Source organism: Pinus tabuliformis, chromosome 7 (genome assembly GCF_031772625.1).
Source record: "Pinus tabuliformis cultivar Carrire ecotype Pingquan chromosome 7, CPIR1, whole genome shotgun sequence".
NCBI lineage: Eukaryota > Viridiplantae > Streptophyta > Pinopsida > Pinales > Pinaceae > Pinus > Pinus tabuliformis.
The window spans coordinates 1397340027-1397351290 of record NC_142293.1 but is presented as its reverse complement, the minus strand read 5'-3'; the positions used below and the strand labels follow the sequence as shown (position 1 = coordinate 1397351290).

The 11264-nt window shown below is 34.6% G+C and overlaps 1 pseudogene; it reads right to left on the bottom strand.

Annotated features, from left to right (window-relative positions):
• Positions 1-9495: 9495 nt before the first annotated feature.
• Positions 9496-10788, bottom strand: LOC149252891 (purine permease 1 pseudogene; annotated as a pseudogene).
• Between the last annotated feature and the right edge of the window lie 476 nt (positions 10789-11264).

The following is an 11264-nucleotide window of genomic DNA, read 5'->3' as shown; positions in this document are numbered from 1 at the left end:
TGGTACAATACACAACATGCAAACTAGTCAACAGAAAGGTATGGCACCATGAATTATTGCGATTGCATTAATGAAACATACAAGGTTACAATAATGGTGCTCTCCCCCTCTATCACTGTCTATCCGTTAATATATGTCTATCGCACATGGGCAGATAGTACACCTCTTTATAATTTCAGATTGCAATGATAAAGATCATCATGAGAATCTCTCGATTCTCATATGATGTAACTTGAGAGTACGCATTAACAAATTGATAACAATTTTCAAGGTTAGGACAAAGTTGTAACAACTTTTCCAAATTACAATAATTCTCAATAGAAAATCCCAATTGTTTTAGCTGCGCTGTCCATAAACTTCTCTTTTAACAATTGGACTATCTTTTGACTAGATGCTTTCCAAATTGATATTCATAACTAATTAAAGGAGGTTAGCACGTCCAAAATAGATATTCATGTGTAACAACAATTCTCAATGAGTCCTTGTCCTTTCCTTGGTGAGGAAAAACATTAAAGTGTAATCATGCAACAACATCTCAACAAACCACAAACCCTGTAACAACCCAGTTGTCAGTTTTACGAGAAAAATAGCCTAAAATAGTAGTTCTCATGCCAAATTACAAGTATAATTGGATCATAAGGATGAAATATAAAAAGATACATACCTAGGTTGATAATGGCTGTTACAGTGGCAGAGTATGGTCTTGAGAATAAAAAAGGGTAAAGAAAAAGTAGGAAAATGAGTGGAAAAAGATGCCAATTTCATGTCCCAACATCTCCCCCCAAGTTAAGTATTTGCATGTCCATATCTGTGTGATTTCACAACCCAACATCTCCATCCCACTCTGATTCAACTGCTTGTTCTTATGTAACAACAACATCTTCCACAGGTCCTTGTGGAACAATGGTTTGGAATTATTCATCTTGCTCTCCAACTTGAAATCCAACCGAAATAATGTTTAGCCTTTCACAGTCTTCTTCCTCCAGCACTTCCTTACATCCATCACATAATCTAATTGGCATTACTTCTACCACTTCTACCATGGTTTCTAATCCATTTTGTTTTCTAGACTGAACTTGCCCTTCAACCATGGTAATTTGTTTCCTTAAATTCTCATTTTCCTCCTTCAATTTATTAATTTGTTGAATAAGGAGGTCAATTTCAAACTTACCTGGTAAAGAGACATCTTCTTGTTCCTTTTTGAGCTCCTCCTCTTTCTATTGTTCCTCATATTCCTTTGATTCAGGTGGAACAACATGAACTTCAGGTGCTGGGGTATATTCTTTTACAAATTCTTCTTCTTTCTCTTCATTATGTTATCCCTCAAACTCCTTTCGTTATGTTGATCAATACATTCCTCAAATATTGGGGTAGTTGATGGTGTAACAGTTACCCACAATCTCTTCTTGGAATGCATTCCACCCAATGACTTCTTCAATTTCATCTTTTTTCACCACAAATTGTATAGGAATAGATTTTTCAGATACTTCCTTAGATTCCCTAGGCATTTCTGTTTTAGGAACCCTTGCTTTAGTTGACGTTGTTCCAGGTGCCCCTGTTTCAGTAGTCTCTGCCTCAGGCCCTTCTTCCTCAATAGGGCAGCCATAATAACTATCTTTAGATCATCCACTGGATATATCCATGGGTTCTTTAGTGCACACTCTCTTTCCTTCAACGGATGTACCAACGAACGTTCTTATGAAACACCATCTCTTAGGGTTTCTACGATGGGGTCTAGGAGGTGCAACCACTCTTCTTTGTCTAGGAAGTGTAGCTGCTATACTTTTCCTAGGAGGTGTAACTTCTCTATATTCTGGTGTTGTTTCAACACTTACCTCCTATTCTTCACTTTCACTTTCCTTTGTTTCAATGGTTGGTGCATGTCACTTTGCCAATAAACTAGACCATGTGCTTCCCTGCTGTTGCACTGAATGAACTATGATTAAATTGATGAGTGCATGGTTGGTTAAGTAGGCCTTTGGATGTTTTTCCATACACACCGCCTCTACCATATGTTGTAAATATTTTAGCAAATAATAATGCAAATTTATCAACCATCCATTATGAAGATGTGCCAATAATTGAAAATCATAATTGAATACTGTCCCAAAACATCCCTCACAAGTAATTTTACTTTTGAATAAAGAGAGCAACATCATCCCAAGGGTGAGGAAGGTATGTTCTATCAATATCTCTCCCATTTCTCCTTACTTCCTCTCCTAGCTGTAAAAATGTTTCCCTAGTTGTTGGCACTGCTATTTTCCTAGAAAATCAACGATCCCCTGTCTGAGGTAAACATGTCACCTTGGAATTTATGCCCTCTTTAACAACAATTATGAATCCTCTAACCTATGAATGCTGCTCCTATAGAGCCTGTGAGAATTCCATAGCAATATGTTTGTTGAAACCCTGCAACTTCTCAAAGTAGACTACCCACCATGCATTCCTAAATATTTCTAGGGCTTCTAGATGGTGTAGGAGCGCATCAATGGAGTCTGGTTCATGACGGACTTCCACTCCTCCCATGGTTGTTTCAGAGGCTATTACTACTAAGAGAATATCAGTAGAATGAAATTTGGAAATGGGTAGGGAATAATTAGGGTTACCCTTTCATTGAATTTAGGTTTTTCATCATAAATGACAACTAACAAGAATGGTTTTCAAGTAGTCAAATTGATGTTCAGAAATGACAGTAGGAGTAACGAAGACATTGGGTAATTACTGAATTAGAATAAGTGTATTATGCGTCAGCCAAATGGTAATTACTGAATTGGGGTATAGTCATAGTGTATCATATGATAGATATGGTACACTCTTGAGTCCTCCCCCAACCTTAATTACAAAATCCATCCTCAACATGTGTAGCAGAAAAAGTCATATCATCCCTTAAATCCAAATCCTACAAGTAAATGACAATTAAATGTACCTGCCTTGGCTTATCGTTATGATGACAAAAAGTTGTACAAGGAAAGTGATTGGATCAATGTTGTACAATATTTCATGCATGCCTAAAAAGGAAGCTAAAGTAGATGCTAAAAACAATGCCACAATGAGGAGAAAAAATAGGATGTTACACAGGGAGCTAGAACAAAAGCTAATAAGGAAGCTACAATGGATGTTAAAAACAATGCCATAATGAGGAGAAAAATATGATGTTACACAAGACATTATGCATGAAGCTACAACAGGAGCTAAAGAAGAGGTTAAACTTGGTGTTTATGTCAACACTATGTAGCGCCAACTTTAGTGCCGACTGGCTGTGATCGGCAAAAAAATGCCAAAAGTAGTGCCATCTCGATAAATAATTTTGGGTTTTTTAAAAAAGGTGGAGAAAAATACACTAAAACAATCAATGGAAGCAAAAAGGGGAGCTAAAGTGGAAGATAATCACATGGATTCGTTGTAGTGGTTATGTATTGCATTTATGGCTTTCTTTTTGCATTTGATTATGTATATGGCTAAATAGGTCAATATCCTAGCATAGGCTTGTTTGAGTTCAGTTACGTTAGTATCCATTTGTCTCTTATGTACCTTCGAAGGGTACACTTTTCGCTATTAGGTCTAGTATCCCTTGCTAGAGATCGGTATGGACTATGATAATGTTTAAATAACAACACTTGTCGAAGAAAGAAATGGTGGACAAAAAAATGAGATGAACATGAACCTCTTGACAAATTCTAGGCGTAAAGAGGATTGAGAAATATATTACCCAGGTGTCATACTCTTTAGCTGTGAAGGTGTCAACATAAATAGCCAGAGTTGTTATCAATCTCCTATATGTGCTGTGATTGTTGCTTGGTTTCTTAGCGTTCTTCCTCCACCTCAGAGCACCATGCCCCCTCCTGCTGTAATGATTCCCTATTCTTAGCAAGAGATCGCGAGGGTCTTAGTATCTACATTGAACTCGATTTATAAGAGTTGCCATTGTAATTCCCCCCCCCACAATCCATTTGCCATATGTGGAGGCAATACATATCGTAGGTCAAATGACTATAGGTCATGGCATGTAGACACCAAGGTGTCTTTCCATCCGTTGCAAGGAGCCATGTCCTATGCTGCTATGCCTTGACATATAATTTTAAGAGCTCCTTACTCAAAATGGCTCCATGGTTGATTTAGAATAACATCCTTGTGAGATAATTCTTCATTGGCTAGTTAATCAACCAGCTTATTTCCATATCTTTTGACATGGGAGAGAATGGGGGATGAAATGTCTCTAAGAAGCTATCCCACTCTAGTGAGACTTGTTTCCAACCTCCAAATGTCAGTGATTTTTTGAACCTCAATTCTCATATGAAGTTTTTTGCAAATCCACTAATGAGAGTAGAGTCTCCCTCTATAAACAACTCACCATAGCCTCTTGCTAGTGTTATTTTTAGATCTTGCTCAAGAGAAAAAGACTCAACAACATTATTACTATTAGTTCCGAGATAACTTGCATGGATGTGAAGAATTTTCCACTTAGAGTTACGAGAGACTCCCCTAAAACTGGCCATCCAAGGATTTCCCTTTGAAGCACCATCAAAGTTGAGTTTGATGAAATTTTCCATTGGCAAAGACCAAACTGATGGGCTAGTTGAGCAAGGAGAGACTCTGGGAGGAATAGAGGGAGAAGGAGAGGTAATGAATAATTATGAACCATTATTGCCCACAAGGCATATAATAGACAATGATGGGGTGTACTGTTAAGTCACTCTGTGATGTGAAGGTCACCGGTTCAAAACTTCATGGGCAAAAATCCAATCATGTTAAGGGTTGGTGTGGCCCAGGCCGAGTGCGATCCCCAGGTGATTTTGATGGCTTAGATGCCACTGGGTTGTGGTTTCTCAAGCTACAAGTCAAGCTTGATGTAATATTTGATGAACTCAAACCACTTCCAAAAATAAATAAATTATGAACCATTATTATTTAAATTTATTCAATGTGATATGTACATTATGATTTTGGGAAAAAACGTTTGTAATTTTATTAATAAAAATGAAATTACAATATAACAAACTAAATTGAATGGATTCATTATTTTATTACTTTTTACTTTTTATTACCTTTTTAATTGAATAGCCATTGTACTTTTTTCTTCTTCTTTGATTAAATGCTTGGTTTTACCAAGCCTACAACGCCTCTCCCATATTGAGTGGATATTTAAATGTTTACATTCATTTATAACCATGACAACATCTCCCCCATTTTGAGCCAACATTTAAATGTTTACACTCTTTTATTACTTTTTACTTTTTGTTACCTTTTTAATTGAATAAACATTGTAATTTTCTTTCTTTCTTTGATCTAATGCATCATTTTACGAACACTACAGACACTACAATATCTCCCCCATACTCGGTTGTCGAGTGTCTCACAAACAAAAAGTAAGATAAAAAAAAACACTTGATTGTAAGAGGATATAATTTAACTTCAATAATATAGCCAATTAATTAACCATTTAACTTATATAACTACAATAGTAATTACTTCTATAGAAAGATATATATTGGAATTGGATGGGTGTTTTTAGATAAAACAAATGAAATATATTCAATCATCGTTCTCTCTTTTAATACTCCCCTTCCAATGTTCAAATCACGGGGGATTAATAACATCACTCCAAATAAACCACCACTAAAGTCCAAGTCGAAAAATAAGGTATTGGGGAGGGAAAACAAGAAAGGGAGGATGATTGCGAGCATTAGAAAGCAAAGGCACTCTGATCATGATGGTGAAGGTGCTATGATTGCTCTAAAAATAAGAAAGGGATAACAATGTGAGCATTGGCAAGTGAATGTGCTATGATTGCTTTGAAAGTAGGAAAAGGATGGTGGTTGTTGGCAAGCAAAGGCACATTCAATTGTTACAAAAATTAGAGTGTTGTTACAATGCATTCAATGTCGTCGACTTATGGGATTGGCTGTGAGTTGCAGAATGACTATGTGATGTTGATCATTTGGGCTCTGATGGCATTTTTATTGGGTTTCAGGCTTTAAAGACATGTGTACTAAGTTTCCTATCCAATGTTCATGAATCATTATTTTATATGATTGTGATAGTTTATTTATTACATAATTGTAATTTAAGAAAAATAAAAGAATATAAATATTAATTATTCAATATTCAAAGAACATTATAATAATTTGTAATTTATTTTTTCCTTACGAAAAGGATTTAAATCTCTTATAATTTTTTTTCCCCAAATTTTGCATTTTAAAAGAGAGTTGCAACCGTAGAGATTTGATTCCTCTTTACTTGTAATAAATCTAGATTAAAATGAATCTAGGTTGATATTAATACATTGAAAGCATGACTATGACTATATATCTTATGTAGGAGAGGAAGTTATACAACATGGGAGCGAAGAAGTTCCCTAGAATTGTTTCTGACTCTAGCCAAAACCTATCCAATGTTGGCTAGACCATTGGGGGATAAAGGAGGAGATCATTTTGCGGGATAAAGATAATATTAAAAATATTATTACTTAGAAATTTAAAACCTATCCAATGTTGGCTAGACCATTGGGGGATAAAGGAGGAGATCATTTTGCAGGATAAAGATAATATTAAAAATATTATTACTTAGAAATTTAAAGAGAAATTGTGTGGTGAAAAAGAGTTAGAGAGAAAAAAGAAAGTAAGATATTATAAGGAGGTAACCAACCCCAATCTCAATTTTTTTTTTTGGTGTCTTGAATAGTCTTAAAAAGAAAATAAACATTTCTAAGACTAGAATCAATTCTCATGAGCTACATAGTGAAACTCAACTTACAAAATACCATTTAGTGTTGGTCAACTCCCAAAACATCAGTTGGTGTAATAGTCTATCACCTTCAAAATACTAAGAGGGTGGAAGATGAAAAACACTTTCTCTTAGATTATCCATTTCATACTCACATTCTATCTAATTTTCAAAATATTTGTGATACCAACCTTCTTGACCTTTTCCACCATAAAAATAAAATACCCTTAAACTCCCAAAACACCAGGGGTGTACCTTCAAAATACTAAGAGGGTGGAAAATGAAAAACACTTTCTCTTACATTTTCGGTTTTATACTCGCGTTTTATTTAATTTTCAAAATATTTACAATAACAATTTTTTTTGAATTTTTCCAACATAAAAATAAAATGTTAAAAAATTATGATTAATTTTTTTTCAAAATATAGTAAACCATATAATTTTTATTTAATATATATTTTAACAATTTTTTTTTTAAATTCCAATTAAATGTAATATTAAGTATAAACTATTAAAAAATATTATAATTGAATTGCAAAATTTACAAATCAAATGAAAACAAGATCAAAATTGAAATGTAAGATAAAATTTTCCCAACCTGCAAAATTGGACGTCACAATTCAACTAATTATAGCGGCTCTATGGAGGTGAATTAAAGAGAGTCTCTTAACTTCAAAGTTAATCCGTCCATAAGATGGACAGAACGCCTTTCCAAGTGGATACTATTTTTCGTATCTACCATAATCGAGAGGACAAACTTCAGACTCGGATATAAATGCAACGTTGCACGCCCTGCACCGCTTGTGGCCATTTGAACAACTCTGAAATTGGGGCGATTCCTATTTCCAATCCCAAAGAAAAGTTATGGGAAAAGTTATTGCGCTTTGACATGCGCTCTCGATACCAGATATAACACGCGCGCGGTGATAAATGGAGAAAAAAAAACGGCCTGTTATATGGGGCTATCGAGGGCGCATGTCAGGGGCAATAACTTTTCTATGGAGTTGGAAATAGGAATCGCCTGAAATTGGCAATGGTTACTGATTGACCTCACGGATAACTAATGCGCGATCTTTTGCCAAATTTATTCATGCTAAGCAGGCTACCGCAGAGAGTTAAAAGTGCTCAGAATTTGATAATAATTATTATTTTTTTAATTTTTATGGTGAAAATAAATTTAGTATTATAAAAATGTCTGTCTCCTAAAATTTTAAAGTTTAACCATTATAATCTAAATTTACAAAAATCCCTATAAATTTTATAAAAAATTTACTAAAATTTCCACAATTTTCAAGAGAAAATAACAAGCCGTTATACGACCTATCACTACGGCTATTCATACATAAAGATTCCCATGGATCAATGACCGACACGGAACCATAACAATTCACTTCATCATTTGCTATTTCTTTTTTTGGGGTTAATGTATATATGAGCGGGTTAATGTATATATGAGTTGTGAGCAGGGTTGGAATTTGAAAAAAAAACAGCCCATCAAAATTTGATTTTTTCAGAGTTTTCAACATGTTTTCATAGTTTCAAGACAGATTTTTGACAGTTTTGTAATTTTTTAACTTGTATTTGAAGGGCAAATCACCCCATGACAAAGAATTTGCCCGTCAAATTCTAACCCTGGTTGTCAGATGAACTTGTTTTGTTTTCTCAGACATAATAACTAAATATCACATTAATTTTTAATATGATTGATTGATTTCTTTTCATTTTTAATTGAATAAATTTTAATCATTTTACAAAACAAAATTGACCAGTAAAATTAAGATTTAATTATTAATTTATAAAAAAATAAAAATATAAACATCTCAACAAACATTCATATAAAATTATTTAATATGAATAGTTAAGTTGAATTCATTTTCTTTAAACAATATCTAATTCATCTCAACTATCCATATGTATCTAGACATAAATATCCAAAGATTTATTTTATATTAATATAGTTTGTGGGATGTTATATTTATGTTTATTAGTATATTTAAATAAGAAAGGAAATGTTTTAGAATGAGAGGAGATTCGATCCCTATAAAATAAAATATTTATAATTTTTTTTTGAAATGAGTTATGGCTTTTGGCTATGTGGTATTGATAAACCATGGTATTATAAGAAATCCTATTTAGAAGTTAATATTATCCATTGTAAAACATGGGTGAATATTCATGATTAAGAATCTTGTTATATTGTAAATATTAATTCTTTATGTGTTCATTTTTAAATTTAAATATGTTTGAGAAATTATTATTCTAATTTATATAGTAAATTAGATGTTAATTTATAACTACTATTTACATGTTATATATTTTAATGTAATTTATATATTATGATTTTCTTTTATCTAAAAAATTGTTTCTAATTTTATTAATAAAAACAAAATTACAATTAAAAATATATTTGTGTCTAAAGCATAACACCTCACATCTAACATCTACACATATACCTTATATTGAGCTATAAAACCCTTCTTATTGCAATTACTAAATATGTAAATACTCATAATTATTAATTTTTTTTTTTTTTTAAATAAAAATAAAATTTCACAATCGAAGCCTATTAGTTTGAACTTTTTTTAATATATATAAAATTTCACAACCGAAGCCTATTAGTTTGAAATTTTTTTAATATATATAAATATCTGTAAATTTTAAATTTACGGATAACAAAGCGGAAATTGATTAACATGCCGTTTTTAAAATGAGCGATCTCTAAACCGATTCAAAATAGAGAAACCAGATAAACACCTGTTAAATTTAACCATTGATGTTATTTAATTACATTGTAAAATGTTTTTTAATATACAAGGACAAATGAGTTATGCCCAAAAAGGTAATAGCATCACCTTATTTTCACTAAGCCACTTTCGTGTGAAAGAAAAATTAATGCAATTTTGATAGTAGCTCCTGGAATTGTTCTGCAGCTTTATCCATTGACCCCGTCTTCTCCACTGATCTTCTTCCAGATCACGTGCATGCGTGTCTCGTCGGGGCCTTTTGGAACAACGCCTGGTTTATTCCGCTGCTAACGAACGCGGCTACGAGGTCGCGGTTTCGAATAACGAAAGTATTCCCCGTAAAGATACGAGGTGAATCCCCACAAGGCCAGCACCAGCGCCATGCCCTTCTCCGCGCTGAATTCCTCATGGTACAAAACCACCGCCAAGACCTCTGTCACCGGAATCATAGCAGCAATAATGACACCACTCAACAAAGAGCTCGCCAGGGACGTAACGCCGAATACCCCAATGTAAAAGAGCTGCCATGCTACTGCGCTCCCTAGGAGAGCCATGGAGTAATCGATCTTCCCCACACCAAATTCCTTGGCCTCCCCGTGGAGAGCCTGGAAGTCTCCGTTAATGAGCATGCCCGCCGTACAGAAAACAGTAGCCGAAAAAGACATCATGAATTGCATTTCCATAACAAGCGTGTATGTTATTTGGCGCTTCGTGCTCAATCAAGGGAATAATAAAACCATATACGGCAGCTGCGCCGAGTGTTAAGATAAACCCCACCGCGTACTGCCTCTTCGTTACTCCTACAGGCCTGTCGTTGCTCGTATGGAAGGCAAGCAAAACGGAGCTCGCCGTGAGCAGAGCTACGGAATTTACAGAGAAATGGCTGAATTTCTGGCGGACTAACAGCAACGCGAATACGGCGTTGAAGTCGAGTTGGGTGGCGATCAAGACAGCCGATGTGGAAACGGGCAGAAATGAGAGGCCATATGCGTATAGATAATCGTCGGCGCCTGTCAGAATCCCGATTCCACTGGCAGCCAGGAAGAGGGTGGGGGTGATGTGATGCTCTCTGTTGGGCTGCTTTCTGTACGATAAGTAGAGAGGTGGAAGGAGAAGAGGCCAGGCAACAGTCTGGAGCCAAGCACAGAGCTATCGACGGGATCCGCCGTGGAGAAAATAAAATCTTGTCAACAGAGGCCCAGCGCTGGTACCCACAGCCAAGGCGAAGGCATTGAGGAGTAGGAGGATCCGGCGTTTCTTTGTGTTTCTCTCCTCGGAATTCATTCTTTCGACGTCTCAATCAGCTGCTGCTTCCATGTTCTGGACAGCTGCTGTTTCCATGTGCTCGATTTCAAGCAGACCAGACATCATGTTCAATGCGGTGGAGGAAAGGTAAGATAAGGCTTATAAACCCCAAGATAAACACTTATCTGGGATGCAAACGGAAGTCGATACAATGCAGTCTGGAAATTTCACTATCATAACTTAAAGAACAATTTTTTTTTTAAATGCACTTAAAAATCATTGAATTGGTACCTTGCTTTTTCACCTCCACTCCAGTCCTCCAGTCCAGTCTAGTAGAAATATATGGTAATATTTAACTTTTTAACTAAATTAAATTAGATAAAAATGAAATAAAATAAAATACACCTGTAAATATTGTAAGTTGGTAAAAATAAAATAAAAATAATAATTTTTTTTTTCTTATAAAAATAAAATAATAATAAAAATATATAGTTGTTTTTTAAAAATAAAAAAATAATAAAAATATATAGCCACTTTCTAAGCCAGTACAGTA